Below are 27806 nucleotides of genomic sequence, written 5' to 3'. Positions count from 1 at the left end.
AAAAATGGAAAAAGGCCTTGAACAGACACCTCTGCAAAGAAGACATGCAAATGGCCAACAGATTTCAAAAAGATGCTCCATGTCATTACTCATCAGGAAACTGCAGATCAAAACCACAATGAGATATCACCTCACATCTATTTAGGATGGCCAGTATTAAGACAAAAAGATATCAAACAGTGTTGGCAAGAATGTGGAAAAAATGGAACACTTACACAATGTTGGTGGGAATGTAAAATGGTGCAGCCACTATGGAAAACAGTATGGAGTTTTTCCAAAAAATTAAAAATGGAATACCATATGATCCAGAATCTTACTTCTGGGAATTTATCAAGAATTGAATTCAGTATCTCAAAGGGATAGCTGTACTCCCAAATTCATTGCTGCATTATACACAATAGCCAACATATGGAAACAACCTAAATGTCCATGGATGGATGAATGGATAAAGAAAATGTGGCATAGAAATGAAATATTATTCAGTCTTAACAAAGAAGGAAATCCTGTCACATGTGACGATATGATATGGGTGAACCTGGAGGATGCTATGCTAAGTAAAATAAGCCAGTGACAGAAAGACAAATGTATATGATTCCACTAATGTAACGTATCTAAAATAGTCAAACTCGTAGAAATGTAGAGTAGAAAGCTGATTGCTAGGGGCTGGGGAGGGGTAAATGGGGAATTGCTGTTCAACACGTAAACAATTTCAGTTATGCAAGGTGAACAGTTCTAGAGATCTGCGATACATTTGCCTATAGCTCATAATGAACTGGGCACATAAATATTTAATAGAGTGGATCTTATACTGTGTTCTTACTACACACAAAAATTAACCTAATAAGCAATAGTCATTATAAGCTTTTTGAGGAGAGTATGGTAAAATTATATTTTCATTTTAAAGAATGATGCTTTTGTAAGTTTGATTATGGAAGGATCATGCAACATAAGTAGGTGTTCCTTTAGGAAGTTGGCATGCTATTTTAGCAATCTAACTAAAAGATAAAAGCCTGATATTGAAAAATTTGAAATTATACCTTATTCTGAGATCATAATAAAGAAAATTTGATGGCAGATATATAATAATGCTCATTGAGTGCTACTATTTTCCTTACCAATAAACTTTTAAGTGACAAAATATTGGCCGTGTTTATAATTAACACCAAAATTTTAGTTTGAGCAATATATTAAGAAATTAAAGTGAATACTAGAATTTACGAAGTAAAGAATTAGGATTCAATCACTTCTTTACTACACACATTAACTGGTATGCAGAGAAGCTGGAGACTATTCAGAAAAGAGTTCAATACTAATTAATGGACTGAAAAACAATGTACATTGATTGGGGAAAGTTGAAGGATATAAAACCATTTTAACTAAAGTAGAAAACTAGAAAATGACTAGTGACCAATAAGAATGTAAAGAATTCAAGTTGATGATTAAAAAATTTAAATCTCCAGTCCGCCCGGTGGCATAGTTCACGTGCTCCACTTCAGTGGCCTAGGGTTCATGGATTGGGATCCGAGGCATGGACCTACACACCGCTCATGAAGCCGTGATGTGGCAGCATCCCACATACAAAATAGAGGAAGATTCTCACAGATGTTAGCTCAGGGCCGATCTTTCTCACCAAAAGAATAAATTTAAATTTCTCCAAAGAAAGTTATTTAATATTTTTGCCTTGGGTTTTTGAGAAAGAAGTATCAGCTTAAAAGAACTTTGAAATATTGAATAAACTTGGTTAAAGTGAGAAGTTCTAGAAATGCTTTCTCTAGAGAATTATAATAAAAAATAGGATACATTCTCATTTTTCTAGGGGCAGTTTATAGACAGCAAGGGATGAAATAAGTGACATCTCCAGTGCTCATTCCATCCTTGAGGTTCTATGGTGTTGTTTATTCAACCATGCTGAAGGTAGAAAATTCATTTCGTTTCTGTATCATCAACTTGGGGAATAACTGTATTAACTGATGGATTTTTTTTCCTCAAATTTGTTTCCCAAGTGTCTCCAGTATTATCCAATATCACTCTCTGAACCATTGCAAAAATCTAGCAGATATAAGGTCAATAGATTAAATTATATGTTGACTTTAATATGCATGAGAACTATTTATTTTATAAGGAGAAAATCAGAAAATACCTTTCGGTCTGTTTCCCTCAATGCCCTTATTAATGTATATTTTAACATAACAATATTATAATGTGCACTTTGATAACTTTTTACACTAGAAATTTTGCACATATTTTTCATGCTATAAAAACTTCTAAATATCACTTGATTGTTAAATAATGTTTGTTTTATGGATATGGCATATTTTAAAACAGTTTCATTACACAGGTTATCTCAAATTTTTTAACATAAAAATTTTTGCAATGCACATTTTTATACATTAGTCTTTTTTCTGCCTGCTCTACTATTTTGAATTATGTTTTCATGTAGATTCTACAAGAGAAATTGCTGGGTCAAAAGACCTTAACACTTTTCAGATTCTTAGGAAATATTCCCAAATTACTTTCTAGAAATTTGAGTTAATTCCCTAACAATATAATTATGTTTCCAATATATATGACCTTCTTTGAACACATAGGATAGTCTCATTAAAATAACAACAAAAAACTTAGCTAATTTGAAAAGCAAATTATTGTATTGTTATCATGTTTTAGAGTGTTGATGAAAGACAACCTGCTAGTAATTAACTAGTTTTAAAGAAAAATGAGATCTCCATTGTGAAACACTGGGATTTCAAAATTAATTAATAAAATAAGTACTTGTTCATATGTTAGTGCAAGATGGTACCTGGAAATCACCGAGTGAGTTTCTGAGAATTATGAGAAAGGCTTCCTCAAAGCTGTTATCTTAGGTATCTATCGAGATTTGTGAAGTGATGTGTGACAGTTATCATAATCATATTGAAAAGATAAACACTTTAGTACAAAAGGAAGGAAAGGCATAAATAAAATGCAACAGAACAACAATGATCTTTCATTTGAAATGTAAGGGAATGGAGCATCCGTTGAGGATTCCCATTCTCCCATACTCCTCAGACACAGGTAAACATCCCTTCATGTTCACATGTTTTCTTTTAAGCCTTTAATTCTTACTATTTTTCCTTCTTTCTGAGCTTCCTTTACCCTTAAATAAATTTTGTAGAAGAACTTATTCCCCAAATCTCTTATATAAAAGTCTACAAGTGCGTTAGCACTCAATTCAAGGGAAAGAAACCCAATTTGAACTAGATCAAGAAAAAATGGAGACTATATTGAAGTAAACAGCCAAACTAGGAAGGATAAGGGTGGAGATGGGCTTGGGTAGAGATAAGTAAACCTTGGACAGTTACATAATCAAAACCAACTCCATCATTTTTCTCTGCCCTGCCTTGGTGCTTCCCTGCTAAGAAGGTAGAGGGTGAAAAGGAGGCAGAAACATTCCAACTGATTCTAGTATTTTCAAACCTTTGCTAAGAGTGAAGTAAAAGTTTTTGTTTCCAATTCCTGTTTGGAAAGTGTGGTTAATGTTATTAAGATTTTTTTGTGGGGAGGGAGTAAGGAAAAGAACACAATTTCATTCTGATTCCAAGAAATGTGAGTATCAATAAATAGGCAGAGAAATAAAGCAATTGAACATATCAACAAATATCTTAATTTTAATTGAGAATTCTCTAACTTCAGGCTATGTGTAGCATCCAAACAAATTATCAACAATTTGTATGGTGTAGGAACAAAATGAAATTGGTTCTGCGCTGCCATCACTCTATTGTAAAATATCTTCTGGAATTCACCGAAGTGTTTCTTACTACCAAATCAAATGTCCACATGCATTTTTCATCTATGTAAAGTCTCTGCACCATTTAGTCTACTAACTATACTTTTGTCCAGTAGTAAATTCTCTCTTTCTTTGATTTAATAGTACATAACGTTGTTGGTTCATGGAACTGCCCTGTGAATGGCAGGATCGTCCAAGAATGTAACATTGTATGTCTCCTCTGCAGTCAGTCCTGTGGGTGTTCTTCTTTCTATGTCTTCAACTCTCAATCTATGCAAATTCCACCGCAGTAAAGATACTACTATTTCAGATAGGTTATTTTTTTCTTCTAGGCACACAGCTTAATGGCATTTCCCTGCCTCCCCTGAAGGAAGCTGAGTCTAATGCATGGAGCTGAGTTGGAAGTAATATACGTCCTACAATACTCAATACACTTTCACAGGCTTTTCTTCCCTGGTCGTTGCATGTGTGTTGTTCATCCAGTGGATGATTCCATGGCCCTAGAAGAGGATAAAAGTGCTAAATGAAAGCACCCTAGATCCTTAACTGAGTGTGCAGAACAGATTACACCCTAAACCTAGCCACCCCCAACCTTCCAATATTGAACTTCCAACATTAATGTCAGCCATGAGAAAGAAACAAATCATTATTATTTAAAGCCACCAAAATTTCAAGGTTGTTTGTTGTAATGGTTATCCTATCCTGACTATACAGTAACCCAGTCTTTATTTTTGACTCTGATTTCTTTCCTCTCTTATAGATCCATAGTTCCCATTTTTTCCTTGATATCTTTAACTTCTTATTGTTTTGGTTCTGAACATTAAACAACTCATTTTTTTTCTGTGAAAAACTAGCTCTTTTTTTTATCTCTCCTCCTTACATTAAGGGCATAATTATGATTATATTTTAACAACGCTGAAATTATTTCTTTATATGTGTCCCCTTTTTCACTTTGTATTTTTGCTCGTGAAACTTCAATAACCGGGATAGTGTATGGTATGCAGTAAGTGCCTGCTAAATATTTTCAAACGATAGAACAAATAACATAATGACTTCCCCAAATGATGCCAACTTAAAAAATCAGCTGTCTTTAGATTTTTCTTAACTTTTGGCGGAAAATTCATAAAGCTGAAAAGTTATACAGAAGCTAAATTCTTAAAATTTCTTTCATCTTGTCTATTCCTTTCCTTCTCCGCTTATTCCTATTAAGTCATATAAACGGTGATTTATCTGGAATTCCGCAAAATGCTTCACTTTCCCCTCCATACTACAAGTCCCCCTATATGCTATTGTGAGAGCAAACTGAAAAGCCAATTTAATCAGAATATTCCCCCAGTTAGGCTTCCCATTGTTTGCCAAATTTAAGGCAGATGTCTCACCTCGTCAAGTTCTCCCATAACATATCCCCAATCTACCTTCTTAGCCTAATTTCTCCTACAGGGAAACATATTCCAGATGCTCCATTCAAACAATATTCACTATTCCCCATAGAGGCACCGATTCTCTCTGATTCTGTGAATCATCTCAAGCTGTTTTCTCTACTTGGAATATTTCTTTCTCTGGAAAATATGTCTGAACATAAATGATACCAACCCAAAAAAGTCTTTCTGATAATCCCAGTCAGATGCAATTTTTTTCTTTCTTTATCTTCCAGAAAACTCTTTGTTTTCAGAAAAGCACTGTTGCTTAATGATTTACGTAGCCGATTCTGAAGCCAAGTGCCTGGCTTTCATTCATGATTCCTCTGCTTAGTAGCTACGAGATAGTGGGCAAATCATTTAATCAATTTGTTTTTCAGTATATTAATCAGAAAATGACAGATATTAATAGTGTCTACCTTATTGGGTTGTTGCAAAGATTAAATGAATTAATACAAGTAAAACACTTAGAAAAACACATTGCACATTAGTTAGAACTATATAATATGTGAATTTTTTAATATTGTTGCATAAAACCATTTTATGATAAAATAAATATAAAACTTTTACGATATCAGTTGCATTATCAACCACTACATTTATCCTGTGCTCACAGTACACACATACATACACCTGCAAACACAATTATAAATGTATTAAACCAGATATTATCTTTCTTATTTTTGTATCAATGCATTAAACAATGACATGCTTGTATACATCATAGATGATCAGTATATTTGAAGAATTGTCTTGTACACACAGTGACTCTTTAGAGAATATTATAAATATAAAAAGGTTTTTAAATTTACTCCAACTTGTTCATTCATTCAAGAAATATCTAACTCTGTACCAGCGTTTTTTTTAGGCCCTGAGAATACATTATGTGATAAACACAGTATGTTGAATAATGGACCCCAAAATATCCATATTCCAATCTCTGGAAGGAGTAAGTATGTTACTTTACATGCCACAGGGACTTTGCGGATACGATTAAGTTAAGGATTTTAAGATGTGACAAATATCCTGGATTGTCCTGTCGGGCCCAGTGTGATTACAAGCATCCTCATAAGAGAGAGGAAGGGATCAAAGTCAGAAGATGAGATGTGATGATAGAAGTAGAGGTGGGAGTGATGTGCATTGAAGATGGAAGATGGAAGAAGGTTAATGGATGTAGGCAGCCTCTAGAAGCTAGAAAAGGCAGGGACACATTCTTCTCTGGAAACAGAGTCTTCCCCCAGAAGGAACACGGACCTCTAAAATATCTTGATTTTAGCCCTGTCAGACTCATTTGGGACCTTTATCAATTTACGTGTTTTAAGTCATAAGTTTGTGGTAACATTATAGCAGCAATAGGAAACCAATGAAATTGGTACAATAATGCCACCATTAAATTACAGTGCCACTTATGCATGCCCTTTTTTAATCCCCTCCCACATCATTCTTGGGTTTGATCATGGAACTTACTTTGGTCAATGATACATTAACACACATGAAAGAACCAGAAGCTTGCATATATTTTAGAGCTTGTCCCCTCTTGCTGTGGGAAAACATTGTTACCCTTTGAAAATTCCCAAGGTAGCCTCTTTTTATTTAATTGAGATTCATAATAGTTTACATCATTGTGAAATTTCACTTGTACTTTATTTCTTGTCTGTCACCACACAAGTGCTCTGCTTCACCTCCTGTGCCCACCCCTCATCCCCCCTTCCCCTGGGAACCACTGAACTGTTTTCTTTGTCCATGTGTTCGTTTATATTCCACATATTACTGAAATCATATGGTGTTTGTTTTTCTAAGTCTGGCTTATTTCACTTAGCTTAATACCCTCTAGGTCCATCCATGTTGTTGCAAATGGGATGATTTTGTCTTTTTTATAGCCGAGTAGTATTCCATTGTAAATATATACCACGTCTTCTTTATCCAAAACGACAAGTGTTGGAGAGGATGTGGAGAAAAGGGAGCCCTCATACACTGCTGGTGAGAATGCAAACTGGTGCAGTCACTAGGGAAAACAGTATGGAGATTCCTCAAAAAACTAAAAATAGAAATACCTTATGATCCAGTTATCTGACTACTAGTTATCTACCAAGCTAGCCTCTTTGAGGATAGGAGAATACAAATGGATAGAGAGAGACCTCAGCCATCCCAGATGCTCCAGCCATGCCAGCCATAGCAGCTATGTCCCAAATTCATGAAAGTGCCCACCAATTCCAAAAGCCTTGCAATGGGAGCTTGTTCAATTTGACTGTTCGGGTGAAACAAAGTGAAGAAGGACAAGTAGAAGGGGATGAAGGCAGAGGCATAGTAGGGCCATGGAAGCCAATGCAAGTGCCTGGGTTATGCTCTGAAAGATACGGGAAGCCACTTACACTTTAAAATAATTACTCTTGCTGCTAAACAGAGAGTGGACTGCATCTGGGCAAGGGTCAAAGCAGGAAGCCCAATTAGAAGGCTAGTGTAACAATCCAAGTGAGACATGATGGTAGTTTGATCCATGATGAAAACAGTAAACGTAGTTCAAATGAGTGAGGTTCAGGGGTATTTTGAAAGTTTAGATGATGGGATTTGCTGAGGGATTGAATTTGATTTAAAGACAATAGGATTCGTTTTATTTGCTGATATAGGGTAAAGCGGGGCAACAGGAGGTTAGTGGTTTGGGGAGCCAATAAATTAGATCTGGGTTTTGAATGTGTGATGTTGGAGATGCTCCTCAGACATCTAAGGCGGGTTGTGGAGTATGCAGTTGCCATCATTCAATAAGCAAAGGCAGAGTTCAAGGAAGAGAAAGGTCTGGGTTGTAAATAAAAACCCGGGAGCCACCAGCATATCTGCAGTACTTACAACAGGCGGCAAGAAAAGCTTTTCTAGGGAGAGATTGTAAAAAGGGGAGAGGAAAGCCCTACAGCCGAGTCCTGGAGCTTTCCAAAACTGAGGACATGGGGAGAAGAGAAGGAACCAGTGCTTGTGGAAGAGGCTGCAACCAAATTTTATCTACCACTATGTTCTCTGTGATTTCCACACAAAAATCTCATTCAATTTCCTATTTTACAGAGGGGAATAACCAAGGTTTGGGGAAAGTTAAACAACTTGCCTAATATCATAAGTGAGGTAACTAGGATGAATTCCCTTTTTATTAAATTCCCAAGCCTCAAGTCGTAAGCACAGATCCAATTATCTGTAAAGAATTGAGCCACATAGCCATCGGTTTTTGTTCTTCTTGTATAGAATTATTCCCTGCAAATTACTGAAGTTTTACTTGTCACACATAATGTTATTTGAGATTGGAAATCCCTGGTTGCTCCCTATTTTACTATCCACAAAACTGTGCACAGCTGGGATATGATCCATTATTACTTATTCACTACAACGTAGGATAGTTTATCCAGAGCATAAAAAGAAGTGACGGAGTCTGCTGGAAGAGAACAGTCGCATTCCAACAATTCAGCTTGCTTATAACCGCATCAGTTGTCCCCTGTTGGTTGTAGCCCTGCAATTGTTGAGCATTACCTTATACTTTAAACAGCCTTTATCTTTGGAGGGACTGGAGAACATTTCATTAAAATTATCATGAAACTGACAACCAACGCCAGCTATAAATAGTTTTGCTGTATAACCCAATAGGCTATAAACATTTCCTACTCCAATATAAAGAGGTAAACAGGAAACATGGGGGAGTCTTATTGAATCTGGAAGCTCAATTTTACTCTGTCTCTTTCCCATTTCAGCTGTTGAGATAGAGAGAGAGAGAGAGAACACAAAGAGTTGCTTCTAAAGCAGCTTTTGGTGCCTTTGGCTTACCTTAATTTCATCTTCATGGCAATTAGCACTCATGATGAACAGAATGCTTGTGTTGACAAAAAAAAATTTCAAGACATTTAAAAGCAATGTATCAAGATCTTTTAAAATCAGAGACAAAAAATGTGTCACTGTTAGGCTACCCATAAGGCTGATGTCCAGGGCTTCTATCAGCTAGAGAGTTGTGATTAGAATAAAACAGTATATGCATATGACTATATCTGCATATATATTAAAAATACAATGACACACATATGGAAGGTGGTTTCAATTTTTTTTTCCAACAAGAACAAAGCATTGAAAAAGTCTGAATACCACTTTTGAAAAGTAAAATCCAAACTCCTGTGCAAGGCACAGAATGCTCTTCACCACTAAGCCCTAAGCTGTGTTCAAGGATATGCTCAGAACATGATTTCCTTTCCTCCTACAGGCGTCCAGCCTGCAGCCCAGGGCTACAACTCAAGCCCAGGGCTGTCAAACTAGAGGAGGCAGAGACAGAGAAGGAGTTGAGAATTTAATTAAGAGGGAGATTCTCATGCCCTTAGTCTCAGAAATTCTAAATCATTATTTCTAGGTCGTTTTCTAAGAATATGCCTTTTTAACAAGTGCATTTTAAAATTGTTGTTGTTGTTGTTGAGGAAGATTCACCCTAAGCTAACATCCGTGCCCATCTTCCTCTATTTTGGATGTGGGTCTCACCACAGCATGGCCACCCATGTGTGGTGTAGGTTGGTGCACAGGAACCAAACCCCAGCCACTGAAGTGGCATGTGCTGAACTGAGCCAGTAGGCCACAGGGCCAGCCCCCTTAACAAGTGCATTTTTGAAAAACATGGGTTTAACCACACATATTAGTCATTACTCTTCATTTCTGAACCCTTACTTATTCCATTCCCATTGCTAAGAAAATTCTTTATCCTTTTGGGCAATTAACTGCTAGTGATAGCTGAAGTCCAAAATCTACATCTTTTTTCTCTGTCATAATTTTTCCCCATGTGTGTTCCACTGTCATTTTGTATGTATCTCCATTTTATTTCCAGCTTAAACCATAGATCACAAACTAGAAGCATCCTCACCTGGGAGCTTGTTAGAAGTGAAGAATCTCAGGCTCCACCCCAAATTGATTCAATCGGAGTCTATTTTTTAACAAGATCCCAAGTTGATTCTTGTGCACATTAAGGTTTAAGTACATATTTACATATTTCACAGTAGTTATTTGTTTTAAGTTTCTATGTCTCTCTCTCTCTCCACTGATAAAGCAAGAATTTCTCCAAGAGATGGAGTCTTAGAAAACATTTCCTCAGCTTTCAGCACAAAACAAATATATAGTAAGTACTCACTAAGAATATGTTAAATTGGAAATGTGTTTGTGAAAGAATTCTTTATCTACAAAGGAAAAGAAACATAAACATATAAGAAAGAATAAAGATTAATACAAAACAGGAATAAAGAGATGTGTGAAAAATGTGCTAGAAACAGAACTCTATTATAAGATACTTCATTTTCAGATACAATTTCAAACGATTTATTTCCTTTTGTAACACAGCAAGCCTATACAAGCAATGCTTAATGCTACTGGCCTAACTTAAAATTTAGTATTCTATTTTGCCCCAAGTTCCGATGTCAAAAAGGTGTTCTACTATGTTATGAATAACACAAAGCATTACCATAGAAACATTAAGATATCTGTTTACATTAGTGATTTTAAAACGAATTTGTACGTTTCTTAAAAATCTTCAATGTGGAGTCAACTGCCTTGAAAATCCTGATTCAGGGGTCCTGGGGTGAGGCTAGAGATCTGCATCATTACCCTGCTCCCCAGAAGGTTCTGATTCAAATCATTATGAGAAAGCCCTCGACTGAAAATGCAGTTACTCTTTGTTGTGGGTGGAATTGTGTTCCCCCAAAAAGATAGGTTGAAGTCCCAACCCCGAGTACCTTAACTGGAAAGAGGGTAGTCGCAGATGTCATTAGTTAAAATGAGGTAATACTGGAATGGAGCGGCTCCTTAACCCGGTATAACCATCCCTATAAGAAGAGGAAAGAAAGAGACATCGGGAGAATGCCAGGTGAAGATGGAGGCAGAGATTGGAGTGATGGTCAACAAGTCAAGAAACGGCAAGGATTGCCAGCTGATCCCAGAAGCTGTGAGAGAGGCATGGAACAGATCCTCAGAGCCTTCAAACGGATGCTTGTCTTGCATCAGCTTGATTATCGCTCTTGTTCTTGCTGTCACAGAGAACAGCAGTTCTCAAACATGAGCATGTGTACCATGATCTCATTTGCTTGTTTGAGATTCCTGAATTCTACTCTCTATCAACAGAATCTATAAGGGTGGTTACTGGGCATCCACTCCCTTCTGATACAGCTGACCTGCTGAGTACTCTTTAAGGTTTGAGTTCCCTAGACTCAAACATATCTCATTGAAGATTAGTAGGTGATTCAAGCCATAGGACACCATTAGATTGCATGTCTCATTTTAAATACCATAGAAGTAACCGAAGTAAGGCTTTGTATCTGAGCTTTCTCATTTCAAAGTCCATGCACTATGTCTATGTCAGAGCTTTTACCTTGAAGGCCATTTTTGGAGGGAGGGGATATGGATTTCTCAGGTTTGTAACCAGAGCATCTGAATTACACAGAAACTTTTCCTGTGGAGAGAATTTGTTTTTGTTGTTGTTGAATTTTTGAAAATTGCCTGCAGAAGACGATGAGCAAAGGAGAGTCGTTGAAGTAAAGGGCATCTTTTGTGAAGCCTTGGAGTGTTCGGGGGCTTATGTGGTGGGAGGCAAGGGAGAGGGCCCTCTCCTCTCTGATGCACAGAACATAGCACCCCTGTGGCAATCTGTAGGGTGTCCTAGCATTTGAAAGTGTTTGGAGGTGGCATCCTTGGCATGACATTGGCAATCTCATCAAGGGCACTAAAAAAACTGGCAAAAAAGAGATTTCTTTCATCAACTTTCGAAGAAATAAACATCAGCCCAATTTCTCACTATTAAGTTCTAGGCTCAAAGGTCACTTCATTGTTTTTTCATTGCACTTTCTGCAATAGCAGTCATTGCCCCAGCTATTCTAGCAGGATATTCTAATCAAATTTCTTCCTAACTCTTACCAGTCTCTGAAATGATCCTGTGTTTTCATTTGTTTGTTTGTACAATATTGGTTTCTCCCACCTCAATGGAAGTTCTTGGACGACATGAACCTTGACTGTACTGATCACAACCTTATCTTCAGTCTGGAGACATACTTGGAATATTCAAGGGCTCGGAAGTATTGGTGGAATGATTGAATAAATAATCCAGGGAGCTGGATCAGGAGAGGATCAATATGGCCAAGGTGTACAGTAAATCAGTAGATAGGATAATTTGGGAACTTTTCCAGGACACGCATTTTGAATCAACCAGAAATCACTTGGGGTGTTTGGGGTTCACAGTGTTTCATGTTCCGGTAATCATGATGTTAAAGTCTCAAGTATACAATTTTGGATAAGAATATATATAACAGGATTAACTACTTATATATGTAAGTCTATATTATTTGGATCTCTCTCTCTCTGTCATATACACATACACACATTTTAAAAATACTGAAAGCTAAAACAGCATAATGAATATTAAAACCAAAGTAATTGGTATCACTAAGTAGAAAGCACTTTTTCATATTTTCAGTTTACTAGAAGCAGCACAAATTTATATTAAGATTAGCAAAACAAACATTTAAGAAACTTTAGTGTTCATCCTATTATGCATTGAGGTGCACTAGTGTGTGAGATAAATGGTCACTGATTTCATGGGCTCCTGTTTGGAAATTCAAACAAGTAAATGTCCGTTTGACATGGAATAGTTCAGTGCCATTACAAAGGAAATAGAAAATGTTGTAAGGCGTGCAAAGGTGTGTTACTAAGCCAGATACAGAAGAAATCATGAAAAAAACACCTTTGAAGAGATGATGGTGTTTAGGCTGAGACACAGATGAGTGAAAACTATGTAAAGGAAGGGTGTGTGAGTATGAGTTGGAGTGTATGTATGCATGTGTATTTGCATGTGGGCATTTTGTAGTTCCACCAGGGGCAGGGATGAGGCATAGCTAAAGCTAATAACAGGAGATGCTCCACCTCATTAGGGCCCAGAAGAAGTGATGATTAAGATAGAAGTATTTTTTCATCCATTTAGTTGATAAAGATGAAAAATTTGACAATCTTAAGTGTTGTAGCAAATGTGGGTCGAGAAGGTTGCATATATATTGCTGGTAGGGATGTAAACTAGTACAACCATTTCAGACAACTGGGATTACTTTGTAATTTAACCTACTCATACCCAGTAATTCTAATTTTAGATACATATCACTTACCAAAAAAATTCTTGTGTATATTCACTGGTAGATAAGTACAGGTATTTTTATTGCAGCACTGTTCGTATGGAAAAATGATAAGCGTGTACCATGAAAAGCGGATCATTATTCATTTAATTCTGTATAACTGAGGTCCAGTGAAAGGGGAAAAGATATGCAAGGACTCGTCATCGTGGTAAGTAGACTGTGTTAACTGTGTTGATAATCTTGACTGAAATGGAAGCAATGGAATGGAGACAAGGGGAAGGACGAGAGACGTAGTTATTAGGTACCAGTGATGGGATTTTTTGACTGGCTGTGGGGATCGAGAAGGGAGGAATGTAAATGACTTATAGGGCCAACTGGATTTGTGATAATGCCAATTACTGAGATATTAAAAATAGGAGAGGAAGCCAGTTTAGGAGATGGGAAGAAGAGTGAGATTGATTTCAAACTGAATAGGAAAGTATTAACCTAAATATTAGCTACTTTTATGTACCCCACAGCCATTTGCAGAGGACTGGGTGTTCAACAGTTTCTTTGAATGTTCCATAATTTCTTGTATTGAAAAAAATAACATCCTGGAATATTATCTTGGGTTGTTGTTTCTACATTGTGCTTGAAACTGAGACATGGATAGTCACCATGGGATCCCTGGCATCATGGCTCAATAATTTTTAAAACATAAAAATAGATTGTCTATCCATTTATTTCAAAATAAGAGGCTGTTTCCTGTTGTTTGTGCCATTGTATATTCATAGATCACTTTTTAGAGCTCTCTTATCATTCCTGACACTTGAGAAGAAGATATTATCCCAAGTTGGCACTTAGTTTATCTGCATGTGGGGTGGTTTGTTTTCCTCTTGTTGATCCTTGAAGACTTTCATTTGTCTCTCCCATATGGCAAAAATGGGTACATATTTTGTGAGCATCTGCAAGGCAATATTTAATATCCTCACATTCCTAAGAAATTATGTTCAAGCTGACACGTTTTCACAACCAATGTAGTAAAAATGTGCAATGTCACACTGCCTGAGCAGAATAAGAATCAATTGTCAGTTTTACTAAACATTAGGAATGTTATCTGATGCTCTGTAATTTACTTTGGACAAAACTGCGTATTAATTTATTTGACCGTTCAGTGTGGTTCTTTGTTTATTTTTTTTCCTATTTGATCCAAATGTTCATCAGAATAAAGTAGAATTAGAATGAAGTCTGCGAGACAAAAGTAATACGATATTGCAGATGACAGCATGAACTTCATGTTTATATGACCTGTTCATACCAGATGAGACTCGAAATTCTTGGGTGATGATGCAGCTTAGAGAATTTTTAACCTTGAAAACAAAAACTCAAATCCCCTGACGCTTCTTTTATATAAAATATTTTTAACACTTCTTTTGGAGTTATCTTCAGAGTCAGATTATAGGCCACATTAGGCAATAAGTACCATTGCTTCCATTTTCAAACCAAAATTGTATTGCCAGTTGTCAAACTCATTATTCAGTCCCTTTGCCACTGTAAGAAAACCTTAGATGCTTCCAAAGTTTCAATCCAGCTTTAAAGGGCAAATGTGTTTTCACGATTGAGAGGATATAAATAGCTGTGCTACAGGAGACAGCACTAATTTAGATCTATAACATCTTAAATGCTTTTACAAAATCTGTTGCATAGCTTTAAATTCATGTCTTCTGTTCTAAGCTGAGTATGATGCACATGATATTCCCCCCAGGAAGTTTTCTAAAAAGTGCAGAGATTCCTAAACACTGCTGTTAAAATCTCTATCTTATTCCTCTAAATTAAGGGTCAGCAAATTTTTTCTGTAAAGAACCAAACAGTGAATATTTTAGGCTCTGTGGTCCATTTTGCCTCTACAGCAACTACTCAACTCTACCATGGTAACCAGAAAGCATGTATAACCAATAAATAAACAAATAGGTATGATTGTGTTCCAGTAAAACTTTCTTTACAAAAAGTACGCAGCAGGGTCCATGGACCATAGTTTACCAACCCCTGATCTAATTGATCTGATTTCTCTACTAAGTAGTAGTAACATATGCTTTTTACTCTAAGAAATAATTAGTAAGTGATGGAAAGGTATGTAATGAGCATTGTGTAGCATATACACAAGGTTAAATATCATTGATGGAACTAAGGAAACATCCTCTGTGTGTTGGAGAGGTTTTAATTCATCTAGTCGTTCATCCTACCAATATTTATTGAATGAATAGTAAATAACAGCCTTTATGGTGGTAACAGGAGAAATAGTGATGGAAAAAGCACACAGGCCCAGTCTAAGGAAGCCTGCATTAAATGCTTTGAGGAGCACACGTGTGCTTTGGAACAGCCTCCTCTGCTATGAGAGTTGAAAGAGTTAAAGATCTCTTAGATCTTTTTCTTCTTCTTCTTTTTTTCCATTTCAGATTTCCAAGTCTTCCCATATCCAAAGTAGCAGACTGGATTATTATGGAAGGAATAAGTAAGACAGGGAGGAAAGAGAACAAAGTGCTACTGTATAGGTAATGAAATTATAATGTAGAGCGCTTATAAAATTTGATCAAAGTCAAGTCTAAAGTGATGATGGAAATAGTGGAAATGCATATGGTAGCATCATTTTCCAATCTATTTTAGTACATTTTTTTCCTAGAAGAAATAGCATCTACCATTTAGGAAGGACACTCCAAGTTGCTCTGTATAGGTTACCCCTTCGATCCTAAAGAACAACCATCTTATGAGTTTGAAATTATTTTTCACGTCTGCCACATATTAAAACTAAAGTTTAGAAAAAACATGCTGGTCAACCAAGGAAAAAAAGCCAGATTAAATTAGAACTCAAGTCTTAACACCCCAAATATATCTGTGCTGCTTACCTTATAATTTGTGCAAAAGAAATATTAATAGCACATTGAAATTATCATGAGTACTATTATAAAGATATTATATTGATATATACAAATATGCTATATATATATAAAGATATTATAAAGATAGCAAACTTCCTCCTTTATTAAAATCTTAAAACTTGGCTTATATTAAACAGTGAACACTATGCTTCTCTTCTCACGTTTTTGAATTCATTTTTAGGAAAAGAACTCTTTAAATATACCTTTTTATCTTCCTTTGCGAATAGTTTTAATAACTGCTCAGTCACAATAGTAGAATGCATACTTACTATAAAATATTATCAATATCAACTCGTGTTTAAAGATACCTAATTTTCATAACAAGCAAGTCAACTACTTTATCTGGCACTCAGGAGATGACAATCTGCTCCCACCAGAGCAAAACCCAGCTGGAAGGCTTCGTGGAAAAGTTTTGTGTTCATCTCTCATGGGGCAACTTTCTCTAATACATTTTGCAGAGAAATTTTGACTTCATGATGTTTTCACCTAATTGCAAACTAATCCCAGTAGAAAAAATAATTTCACTCTTCCCACTATACCAACCTCATAGAATAGTGATTAAAATTCAAAGAGAAAATGCTTTTACTAGGCACTGTACTGAGTATAAGATTCAATAAGTGCTCTGATTCTAGCTTCTACTGAGAGAAACAATACAAGCTACTGCCAGGGGAAGTACACCTTGTCATTATCTGTAAGAAAATGAGGATAAACTAAGTGTCTTCATGTCTCCTTCATCTTAAAACTGAATAGTTTGATAATTCTATTACAGTCGTATAAAATGCAATGTTTAATACTTCTTGTCAGTTTCAGCTCTAGGCTCATACCCATGCAGTATAAGATTATTTTGATCATATTACATTTCACTTTTTATATTTGAGTTATCCTAGGATTACTATTTATATGGTCATCTTATTAAAACATTATTTACCTAGAACAGATGTACTTTTCTATGTCATATGTAATTTAAATTTTAAAAAAATCTCTTGTTTCCCTTGCCCGGTCAGACATGGGACTTGAAAATATGCTGCTCAGACCAATGTCATAGAGCGTACTGCTTATGTTTTCTTCTAGAAGTCTCATGGTTTCGGGTCTTACATTCAAGTCTTTAATCCATTTTGAGTTGATTTTTGTGCATGGTGTAAGGGAATGGTCTGCTTTCATTCTTTTGCATGCGGCTGCCCAGTTTTCCCAACACCATTTATTGAAGAGACTCTCCTTTCTCCATCGTATGCTCTTGGCTCCCTTGTCGAATATTAGCTGTCCATAAACGTGTGGGTTTACTTCTGGGCTCTCAATTTTGTTGATCTGTGTGTCTGTTTTTGTGCCAGTACCATGCTGTTTTGGTTACTATGGCTTTGTAGTATAATTTGAAATCGGGGAGTGTGATACCTCCAACTTTGTTCTTTTTTTCTCAGGAATCCTTTGGCTATTCGGGGTCTTTTGTTGTTCCATATAAATTTTAGGATTCTTTGTTCTATTTCTGTAAAAAATGTTGTTGGAACTTTGGTAGGGATTGCGTTGAATCTATAGATTGCTTTAGGAAGTATGGACATTTTAGCAATGTTAATTCTTCCAATCCAAGAGCGTGGAATGTCTTTCCATTTCTTTGTGTCTTCTTCGATTTCTTTCAACAATGTTTTATAGTTTTCAGTGTACAGGTCTTTCACCTCTTTTGTTAAGTATATTCCTAAGTATTTTATTCTTTTTGTTGCAATTGTAAATGGGATTGTATTCTTAATTTCTCTTTCTACTACTTCGTTGTTAGTATATAGAAAGGCAACTGATTTTTGTACATTGATTTTGTATCCCGCAACTTGACTATAATCCTTTATTATTTCTAAAAGTTTTTTAGTGGACTCTTTAGGGTTTTCTAGATATAAAATCATGTCATCTGCAAAGAGTGATAGTTTCACTTCTTCTTTTCCAATGTGGATCCCTTTTATTTCTCTTTCTTGCCTGATTGCTCTGGCTAGGACTTCCAATACTATGTTAAATAAGAGTGGTGACAGTGGGGATCCTTGTCTGGTTCCTGTTCTTAGAGGAATAGCTTTCAGTTTTTCTCCATTGAGAATGATATTTGCTGTGGGTTTGTCACATATGGCCTTTATTATGTTGAGGTATTTTCCTTCTATACCCATTTTATTTAGAGTTTTTATCATAAATGTTTGCTGTATCTGTCAAATGCTTTCTCTGCATCTATTGAGATGATCATGTGATTTTTATTCTTCATTTTGTTAATGTGGTGTATCACGTTGATAGATTTGCGGATGTTGAACCATCCCTGCATCCCCGGAATGAAACCCACTTGATCATGATGTATGATCTTTTTAATGTATTGTTGTATTCGATTTGCGAGAATTTTGTGGAGGATTTTTGCATTGATGTTCATCAGTGATATTGGCCTGTAATTTTCTTTTTATGTGTTGTCCTTGTCTGGTTTTGGTATCAGGATAATGTTTGCTTCACAGAAGGAGTTAGGAAGCCTCCCCTCCTCTTCAATTTTTTGGAAGAGTTGAGAAGGATAGGTATTAGGTCTTCTTTGAATGTTTGTTAGAATTCACCAGGGAAGCCATCTGGTCCTGGACTTTTATTTTTCGGGAGGTTTTTAGTTGCTGTTTCGATCTCCTTACTGGTGATCAGTCTATTCAAATTTTCTACATCTTCTTGGTCCAGTTTTGGAAGGTTGTATGTTTCTAAGAATTTATCCATTTCCTCTAGATTATCCAATTTGTTGGCGTATAGCTTTTCATAGTATTCTCTTATTATCTTTTGTATTTCTGAGGTGTCGGTTGTAATCTCTCCTCTTTCATTTCTGATTTTATTTATTTGAGCCTTCTTTCTTTTTTTCTTGGTGAGTCCAGCTTAGGGTTTGTCAATTTTGTTTATCTTTTCAAAGAATCAGCTCTTGGTTTCATTAGTTTTTTCTATTGTTTTTTTAGTCTCTATTTCATTGATTTCTGCTCTGATTTTTATTATTTCCTTCCTTCTGCTGATTTTGGGCTTTGTTTGTTGTTCTTTTTCCAGTACCTTTAGGTGCACTTTTAGTTGTCTATTTGGGATTTTTCTTCTTTGTTGAGGTAGAATTGCTATAAACTTCCCTTGTAGAACTGCTTTTGCTGTATCCCACAGATTTTGGCACCACTGCTGGGTATTTATCCAAAGAACTTGAAAACACAAAGGCGTAAAGATACTTGCACCCCTACGTTCATTGCGGCATTATACACAATAGCCAAGACTTGGAAGTAACCTAGGTGCCCAACAAGGGACGAATGGATAAAGAAGATGTGGTATTTATACACGATGGAATACTACTCAGCCATAAGAAATGATGAAATCCGGCCATTTGTGACAACATGGATAGACCTTGAGGGTATTATGCTGAGTGAAATAAGTCAGAGGGAGAAAGTCAAATACCACATGATCTCACTCATAAGTAGAAGATAAAAACGACAAAAAAAAAAAAAAACATGACATTGGAGATTGGACTGGTGTTTACCATTGGGGAAGGGGGGAAGGGGGAGGGCAAAAGGGGTGATTAGGGTCCATGTGAGGGGATGCACTATAATTAGTGTTCGGGTGGTGAACATGATGTAATGTATACAGAATTTGAAATATTATGTACATCCGAAAAAAATAAAAATTAAAAAACAATCTCTTTGGATTATGCTATATATGTCTGTTACATATTCAAGATGTTCATCCTCTAAAATTATCTTGGTATGGAGTCAAGAATAACATGTTATTCTAATATCCTTGTCTCCTTTTGAATGCTTATGGCAACACATTATATATGCTATTTTCATGTATTTTAGTATGTGAATTACTTAACAGATTAAATTGTTTCTGTTGAGTTTTCACACAAGTCTGAGCCTCATGTTTTCATTGAACTAATATTTTCAGATTCTTTTCCAAGAATAATGAATATTTTCCCATTCTAAAGTATTATTCAATAGATAACCCAGAGGAAAGGGTTTATCTTCAGTGAAAATTTAACTGAGTCTGACTATGAATGACACTGATATATTTTCAAGATTTGACAAGCACCACTGACTGTCTTTATTTAAGAGATCTGTTGTTTGGTTATTTGCTCATAAGTGAATTTTTGGTTCCCAGGGAATTGGTTTAAAAAACATTTAATCATTTACATCAGTAAAAAGTTGATAACAATCAAAGCAATGATTTGATCCCCTTGTAGGAATATTTCCACTGTAGAAAGTTCTGGTATCCTTCTGGGCTATATACTGTAACATGACTAAAGGACGCAGCTCTGAGTCTCCATAGCTTGATAATGGGTCATTACAAACAAGTTGTATAAAGTTATCTTGCAGCAGAGCAGATGAAGCCAGAATTTTGATTGTTGGAAGGATGAAAAAAATTAAACTCTCTATCTTTTAGGGAAGTGGATTATAATCCCATTTGCAGGAGAGTTCATTCATTTTCCCTCTTGCTCTCATATTATTTTTTTCCTTCCCTACCCTGTGTAGCATAAGAATAACCTCAGAATCACATTGCAATTGTGGCAGGTGTAATTTGTCAAGGCAGGTCAGGATCAACCTGCTTTCTCTGTGTCTTTTGTAGCTCACCTCACATAAAGTATAAAGTAACCTTTAAAAATACCAATGTACCTACATTACTCCCAAATAGCTCTTGTTTTCTTCTTCCAAGGCTTCAAGAACCATTGGTTTATAACACCACCCTCTTCTCCCCAAAAATGCCCAGGTGTTTTCTGAGCTGCATATTTTTCCCTGAAAAAAAAGTATAGATTACCATCTAATGCACATTAATCTGTGTATTTCTATATTTGTAAGTAATGTACTCCAACCAAAGTATGTCACAAGGTGTCCATCTGTAATGCACTCCCCTTTTTGAAGCAAGTCTGAGGCATTTCCTTATTGTATAAACTAGTTATCTAGAAAATTGCCATTATTTTAGAAAAGTGCAATTTTTTCAAATTATGTAGGGATTATGTGCTCTTAAGGGTACTTTGAAAATGACAGGTTTTCCAAAGAAAGTCTTAAAAGCATTTATGGGAGTCCAAAAAAAAAGTGCTTTCAGTAAGAGGAAAAACACTTTGATTCTGTTAAATAGATCACCAAAATTATTCTCTATATGGCTTCTCCCTGGAAAGTCATATTTTTCCTAGTTCTTTTCATTTTCATTCCCATAATTGTCCTTCCTAAGATTATTATATGTAATGTAATTTTGATTACATTAATGGACTAGTTTATAAGAAATATTCAAAAACAGAAAAGTAATATAAAAAGAAGAAGGAAGGCCAATTGGAAAACTCACCCTATTAGCAGGTTTCAAGTATGAGACTAGCACTAGAATTTGCATTTATGATTAAATAATTGTCACAATTTACTCTCCGGCAGCATTTTGAAGATGAAGGTGCATCTTCAAAGCTGACTGTTGGTCTTCATATTAAAAAAAAAAGCATTGTCCTGTAATTTATGGAAATATTAACACATTTTGTTTAGATTTCTTTTATAATCCTGGGGACTTAAACATAGGCCATGAAATTGACAATTTCAGTTTTTCAAAGATAATCAATGGGATTCAGCAGTCCTTGGGATCAATAGTACATCTTTGTCTATGAGGGAGTACTGAAGTATCAATCCTGTGGTCTATATTTTTCAAAGAGTATAAAATACGTTTGGAAGATTATTGCAATACAGTGTCACTTATACAGACCTCAAATAGATATTTTAACATAGTAATAAATGAATTTCAGAAAAAAAGCTTAAAAGAAAAACTCAAGTCAGCTCCATAAAACCTCATTGTGTAATGTATAGTCCTAAAACTTCATCAATCACTTCTACATCTCAGATGATTTCTTTTCCAACTATTTAACCATGGCTGGAAAAAGAAAGAAAGCTAAAGCGATGAGTGAACTGTTTCTTAAATCAAGAAGTGTATTTCTGAACATAGAGGGGTAAACAGTAAAATTATGTAGCTGAGCATCCTTTCCATATTTGTTCCCATTTATGTAGCATGATTTAAGATTGGAGAAGACTGTGGCTACGATTGCGTGAAAAGAATTCACAATGTATCTTGATATTTTAAGGAATTTTTGAGGTTCTAAATGCTTCATATCATTTTGTTTGATATCTTAAAATGAGTATGTGCCATTAAGTGACATGTACTGAGTACTTTGAAATTACTTTTAAAATCCTAAAGATAGATTGAACATGGTTGGTGCCAAAAAAAAATTATGGCATCCCACTAAGGTAATTACTATATTTTTTTAAGTATACCAATTTTTGTTATGTCTTTAATCAATTCTCACATATGCTAGATACTATTTGATTTTTTTTCAGTTCATATTTTTTTCCTCAGCTGTTTTTGTAACCTACATGGTACAATCCTGTATAGAGGGTTTGTTTATGTTTGAATATACACCCCTAAGTGTATATGAGAACAGTAGGTGTGCTTATAAAAATTTGAAAAGGTAATTTATTTTCACTCCTGGTTAATGAAAATGTCAATCAGCCAGTAGTTGGAAAATGAACAACTGTTTGGTTGTGTCTCGGTGTAGTGATACTATGAGAGACTAACTAAAATGCTTGTGATATACAAATTTACATACATGTATTTTTCCTGCTTTGCCTCAGTAGCAGTGTAGTAGTTGTGGCCTGTGTTGGTGTTTTTAATGAAGTGGGATTGTGAAGTAGCCTAGATATATATGTGCCCTTAGAATTATTTACCAAATATTAATGAGTCATTTTATACTAATACCCTGGAAAATTCTATACCAAGTAAATGCATTCAAAGTAGCTTTTTGGACAAGGATCAAAATGGTTCTGAAATCTTGTGGAGAATTTCCACAACAAATACGAAAAAAAAATAAGAACATCCCAAATACAAAATAAGAGACTGTTCATTTATAAGGGGATGGAGGAATAAAATAAAATATGATCATCCAATGATTACAAGTCCTGTCTGGTTCATTTTCTTGCAAATCCTGCAGTTGAAGGCTCCACTGAGGAAGGCTCATAGACCCCAGTAGAGTGAAGTACTCAAGGTGGTCTGAAGAGAACCCTCCTGTTACATCCACTGTCTCTGTGCCGAATCTCGAACCTGTGAAGTTTTGTGTAGGCGAATTACCTATTTGATCAACAGAGGAGTGAGAGAAGGACATGGAAGGTTTATTTCTGGTCTTCTCTGACTTCTATATTCCCACAAGGGCTCTTCTCTATTCAAGCCTAGGTATCAAGAATACTTAACATATTGACACTGCCCAGGTCAAGGGAGAAGCTAGTAAAAAGAATTCCGGGTTTTCTCTTTTATTTCTCAGGGAAAATAAGGGACTGTTAGAAGAAACGACATTAAAAGGGCACAGGAGTGGTGCCTAGCAAAGGGACAGGGGAACATATATTTCACTGGCATTGCTACTGGGAAGCCATGAACTACACCACCTTCCATATTCCTCAGATCTATGTTTAACAAATTGATAAGATATTGTTTTTCTTCCCATAAACCTACTTATTTCTAAATAAATATGTGTGTGTGTGCATGTAGTGAGCCATTTTAAAATCAACTTAATGTAACTTTAATTTTTTTGATAAAATATATGCATGTTCTAACTTAATCCCAACAATGATTTTCTTACTATATTGAAATAACAAAGGGTTAGTGGAATATACATATATTTGAAAACAATTTTCATGGTTGAGATTCTAAATGGTAACCCTTTAGTTTTACTCAAAGAGCTTCTTATCAAGAGAATAACCCTCCTTGAGTGATCTGATAATTTAAAAGTATGTTTGTTATCTGTTATGCTTTGTAATATCTGTTTAGCTAAAACAGGTTCTGAAACATTTTTGTACTTGTCCAAAAATTTATACATTGATGAAAATAAGTTGAGCAATCTGTCATCTGTGCCAACTTTAATAAAAAATAACTTTCTTTTTAAAGAAGAAACCTTCCTTATAGGTTTAATTTTTTTTAAGGTAAGAACTAAGAAAACTAGCATAAAGAAAAGATTCAAAGAGAAGACTCTATTTTCCATTTTGCACAACATAATCAAATTCCAATTTTTAAGTATATTTCATGTATATTCCTGCATTTTTGTAAATTTCTTGCCTTATTTTAACCCACTGAACCAGAGCAATAAATTATTAGGATGTTGTACTATATCGAAATATCAATACTTTACGTATTAATGAGGCTAAATTTTTTGGACAATCTACCAAAGATTCTCCTTTTAGGAACTGATGAAATACCATGTTATAAAATAGCTTTATAGTGGGAGATAGCTCAGTTCATATCCTGGCTCCACCATTCCAGATGAATAAATATTAAATGAGTTGACCCCTTAGCCAAGGCTAGGAACACGCTTAGATAGCCTCCGTTCCCTTCCCCCCACCAAGGTCCACACCCAGAGCCTTATCCTCTGCTCATCACACCTCAGATGCTAGGAAAGACAAAGCCAAAAAAAGCATGGTTGAAAAAAAGAAAGATAATTGTTTTTCAATTATTGAAGAAAGAATTGAAAATTTAGTGTCTCTTCTAAATATTTAGAGGCAAGCACTCTTAATTGATCCAGTCATATTTTTATACGATGGTGAACTTCTCAGACCTAACCAAGCAGATACTGCCAATGTTCAAGATACAATATACCGTAAAGAATGGATACCTGTTAATACAGCAATGTGCCTATAGCAATAAATAATTTTTTCAAAAATTCTCTAAGTGATGCTTATTAATAATTCTGTCACCTTTTAAAGTTTTAAATATAACTATTAAAATCTGTAAGTAAGTTAGTGTATATTCAAATTTCCACAGCTATTAATTTCATACTTCTTACATTTACATCAAGGAAATGAATGTATACTGACACAGTAATGCTTAATATTTTATTTTATTTAAAAATAACAATAAAATAATATCTTACATTATATAGAGCTTAACAAAAACTTTTCACATTATATTTTATCCTCTCAAAATATTGCAAAGGCAGACGTCATCCTTGTAGTAAAAGAAAAAGTGTTTACATTGATGAAGTGACTTGAAAAATATTGTGTAATCAATGAGGGATTCAGAATTTGAAATTGAGAGTTTTTTAAATTTGAAACTGACTCCAACTCCAATCCCTTTTTTAGTACAATTATTCATAAATTTTTTCTGTACTCAAGATTTACTTATAACATAAACATGTTAAATGAGATTCTCTGAGGTAATTTCATATTTTGCTAAAAAGTGTAAAGTTATCAATTCATATATTTGTTTTATGCTGCAAAGACTTAATTGTTGCCATTTTTCAATTACCTTCTTATTAAGCATAATTACATGCCTACACATAAAAAAGAAGCAAAAGTGGAAGTCTAATTAAATATTAAGCAGTGATATAATTTATCAGATTAGCTAATATTTTGCTAAACTCCTTGCCTTTCTTTCATTAATACTCAAATTCTATACTTGTTACTAAATAGTTAAGTCACCTCTCTAAGCCCAAAGGAAGTACTTCATCCTACTTTCTTGGCTAATGATATTCTAGAAACTACTAGATAGCTAACAGATTTCTAGAATTTATAAATTAATGACAAAATATATTTCCCACTTATGTCAAAGTGCTAGAAAGTTCTGAGAGAGATATACTGGTCAGAAGAAAGAAACATAGGTTTTAGAGTTAGCACTGACACTAAAAAGGTGGATTAAAAAAGCCTCAGTTTCTTCATGAAAAATGAAGACTATAATGTCTAACACATAATGGTAAATGTGAGGATCAAATGAGGTTTACATGGTAAGAAATATGGCCTATCTTAGACATGGATCATGAAACTATCCTATTTCCTGCACTGAAACCCTGTGACTTTCCAGCAAACACAAATTGCAATGTTTTTATTCCTCTGCTCTATTTAAACCAAAAAATGATCATCTAAAAAGCAGAGATAAAGCTAGCTGGACATTAGATAAAGAAAGATGCACAGACTAAACCATAACCCCTGATCCATGACCTTAAATGTCAAACTCAAGAGGTTCCTTTGCCCTTCCAAGGTAGTAAAAGACTCAGACTCATTTTCAAAAAAAAAAGTGCAGCCTTTTAAAAAATATATAAATATTTCAAAAGCATAATCACTTGGCTATCATCCCAAACCTAGATTTTTCAAAAGGTCTCTTAGAAAACACATATAATGGTAATTCAATTCTATTTATAAAATCACCATAATTCTATTTGTAGCCAAGGTAACTCAGTCAATTGACCTACTCTAGAGTTTACAATAGTCAGCTTGTTTGGGCACAGTTGCCAAAATTCATGGGTGTCTACACAGTGAGACCCAAGTCAACCTCTTGGAACTTAGTGAAAGTGGGTTGCTCAGTAACAGTTAGTCGTTTAAAAAGGTTATTCATAGCTGAAATAGCAACCACATGAATACTCATGTTCCTGAATAGTTGGTAAAAATGATTTCTCTCTATTAGGAATAAAATTCCCTGTTATGATAACTTAGCAGTCTAAAGGAGCGATGCATATCCTTCCTCTGAGTTTGTGAGTTATTGTGAATTGGTGGAGAGAGGGTTGTCTGAAATTGATGCAAGTTTATAACATCAAATGTGCATAGGTGTGACTCATAACAAATAAAGTGAATTGAAAAAGTGAATAGATGTCCCAGATCTGTGCAGTTTGTGTATTTCCACAGAGCTTGGGTCAGTTGTGTTCAGGATACTGTATTCTGCCAGAGTTTCTTGAGACAAAATTGAACATAAGCAGATGTGAAATTTGAGTTATACCCAAATTGTTTCTTTTGATATCAATCCCATTGGAACAAATTCATGTTTCAAAACAAACATGACAGCAGAACCGATTGTAGTTGGACTATGTAACAAGATAAGAATTATTTTTCTACTTCATATCTTGCTGTTCTTCTGAAACCTAATGAAAATCAATGTCAGTAATAACTGGAATGATTGGGTAATGTGACTCAAGGCAGAAGAACAGACAGAAACTCTTTTAGAATGCAAATATAGAGGGAATATGCTAAGAAGAAATCAAGATTTTTCATGTCTTGCAAGTTCTATCTCAACAAATAGAATATAAAATGCATTCATGATGGAACTTATTGAAACAATCAAACAATTCATCCGGCCAGTGTCTGTGGAGAAGAAATGCTTGTAGGGGTTAAAAGAGTCTCCAGAGGATGCTGGAGGTTTACAGTCTTGAAAAAACATAAACCTGGAGTCACACAAACCTGTGTGATAGAAAATCCTAAATTCTTCTATTAAACCAATGGCTATTTAACATTTATGATCCTCTTGAGAATTTAATGAATGCAATTAAATATGAGATATTAATGCTTAGCTTGGTCCAGCCCGTTGTGGGAAATGTAGCATGGAACTAATATGGCACAAAAAAAGACTTACATTTCTAAAGGCCTTGCTTATTAAGATATATACCATGGAATACAGAGTCATTCTAAAAGTTTTACGTTCTATGATAGGCTGAGAAACTGCTAACAAAGATAGGAATTTCTGTATTATTTTTTAAGTCAAAACTGACCAAAACTTATCCAATCAGAATTGTTGACTGTTTGGGCAGGCCCTGTGGCCAAATGGTTATGGTCATGTGCTCCACTTCAGCAGCCCAGGGTTCAGATCC

General features: G+C 35.1%; 1 long non-coding RNA gene across 3 annotated transcripts in view; it reads left to right on the top strand.

Annotated features, from left to right (window-relative positions):
* Window positions 1-27806, top strand: part of LOC123280266 (uncharacterized) — a 480813-nt gene that overhangs the window by 160807 nt on the left and 292200 nt on the right. The window contains exons 4-6 of one of the 3 annotated variants that reach the window (XR_011497404.1): window positions 13385-13503; window positions 15731-15826; window positions 19340-19707. The exons of 1 other annotated variant lie outside the window; for it this stretch is intronic. This is a non-coding gene — a long non-coding RNA (uncharacterized lncRNA). Of the gene's footprint in view, window positions 1-13384; window positions 13504-15730; window positions 15827-19339; window positions 19708-27806 lie in introns of those variants that run through there. One more of the 3 variants, XR_011497406.1, reaches the window with a different exon arrangement.

This window comes from Equus asinus, chromosome 23 (genome assembly GCF_041296235.1).
Source record: "Equus asinus isolate D_3611 breed Donkey chromosome 23, EquAss-T2T_v2, whole genome shotgun sequence".
NCBI lineage: Eukaryota > Metazoa > Chordata > Mammalia > Perissodactyla > Equidae > Equus > Equus asinus.
Note: the sequence above shows the minus strand (reverse complement) of the source record. Positions and strands in the feature narration are given on the sequence as shown.